The sequence below is a fragment of the Taudactylus pleione genome, unplaced genomic scaffold (assembly GCF_031769625.1).
Source record: "Taudactylus pleione unplaced genomic scaffold, aTauple2 ptg000070l, whole genome shotgun sequence".
Lineage (NCBI taxonomy): Eukaryota > Metazoa > Chordata > Amphibia > Anura > Myobatrachidae > Taudactylus > Taudactylus pleione.
The window spans coordinates 2,293,322-2,295,095 of NW_028284472.1; the positions used below are offsets into that span (position 1 = coordinate 2,293,322).

Below are 1,774 nucleotides of genomic sequence, written 5' to 3' on the forward strand. Positions count from 1 at the left end.
TATGAGCTGCTGTTTTCTTATGTACAAGTGATTGCAGCTTTACATTTCACTAGAGATTTACTACTTTTCAGTGTTATTAGGGATATATTAGAGTATGGAAGCATAACCATTATACCATGCTTGACTTCAAGGACTTTATGGTTTTCATGGGTGATGAGAATGCAAGTAGAAGTCCATTCCAAACTTTGGAATGCTCTTAAAGTTCTCCATCAGAGACTGGTTTATCATCAGAATCCCCTACTTTTACTAATGAATGGTGTGGATATTGATCAAGTTTTGCTAACTAGAGGGCTGTCTTACATTCTGTATGCTCATCAGTGTCAGAACTTAGCAGAAGAGCACAAAGGATGCATGCTATGACTGCTTCCTGGACACTGCTAGCTAATGCTTCAACAGACAATCTATGTAGAGTTCATATGTTGTCATCATTCCATGCTTTGAAATTTCATTAAGTGCTTGCCCTCCAAGCCCATGTCCATCCTCTTTTTGTTCACAAAGTGTTTGAACTTGTCTCTCAATCTTAATCAATTAGTTTTGCTATATTATTTGTCTCGCTCTTTTATTAAACTTTGCTCGGGTAGTCGCCTTCAGTTCCCACTGAAAATAAAAAATCTATTTCCTACTTACCATATGTTTTCCCTCAGTGTAGGAGAATGGCAATAGGCATTCAATGGGAACTTAACTTTGAAAAATGGAATGAAGAAGATGATGAATATAATCATATTTGATTGATTTTTTATGATTTGTATTCAACTTTGACTATTGCTGTAGAGTATTTGTATTGGTTTGCTTTTTAACTTTGGCTCTTCTAGAGAGTTTACATATGGTAAAAAGCTGTATTTTGTAAAATTAGTTAATGCCGGGGATTGAACCCGGGGCCTCATACATGTGAAGCATGCGCTCTACCACTGAGCTACATCCCGTATGAGCTGCTATTTTCTTATGCGCAAGTGATTGCAGCTTTACATTTTACTAGAGAGTTACTACTTTTCAGTGTTATTAGGGATATATTAGAGGATGTAAGCATAACCATTATACCATGCTTGACTGCAAGGACTTTATGGTTTTCATGGCTGATGAGAATGCAAGTAGAAGCCCATTCCAAACATTGGAATGCTCTTAAAGTTCTCCATCAGAGACTGGTTTATCATCAGAATCCCCTACTTTTACTAATGAATTGTGTGGATATTGATCAAGTTTTGCTAACTAGAGGGCTGTCTTACATTCTGTTTGGTCATCAGTGTCAGAACTTAGCAGAAGGGCACAAAGGATGCATGCTATGACTGCCTCTTGGGCATTGCTAGCTAATGCTTCACCAGACAATCTATGTAGAGTTGATATGTTGTCATCATTCCATGCTTTGAAATTTCATTAAGTGCTTGCCCTCCAAGCCTATGTCCATCCTCTTTTTGTTCACAAAGTGTTTGAACTTGTCTCTAAATCTTAATCAATTAGTTTTGCTATATTACTAGTCTCGCTCTTTTATTAAACTTTGCTCGAGTTGTCGCCTTCAGTTCCCACTGAAAATAGAAAATCTATTTCCTACTTACCATAAGTTTTCCCTCAGTGTAGGAGAATGGCAATAGGCATTCAATGGGAACTTAACTTTGAAAATTGGAATGAAGAAGATGATGAATATAATCATATTTGATTGATTTTTTATGATTTGTATTCAACTCTGACTATGGCTGTAGAGTACTTTTATTGGTTTGCTTGTTTTCTTTGGCTCTACTAGAGAGTTTACATATGGTAAAAAGCTGTATTTTATAAAACT

At 36.3% G+C, this 1,774-nt stretch overlaps 1 non-coding gene across 1 annotated transcript; it reads right to left on the reverse strand.

Moving 5' to 3' along the window:
• Positions 1–851: 851 nt before the first annotated feature.
• On the reverse strand, positions 852–922 carry TRNAV-CAC (transfer RNA valine (anticodon CAC)). Its single transcript has one exon. It is a non-coding gene; the product is annotated as a tRNA-Val (tRNA).
• Positions 923–1,774: the final 852 nt, after the last annotated feature.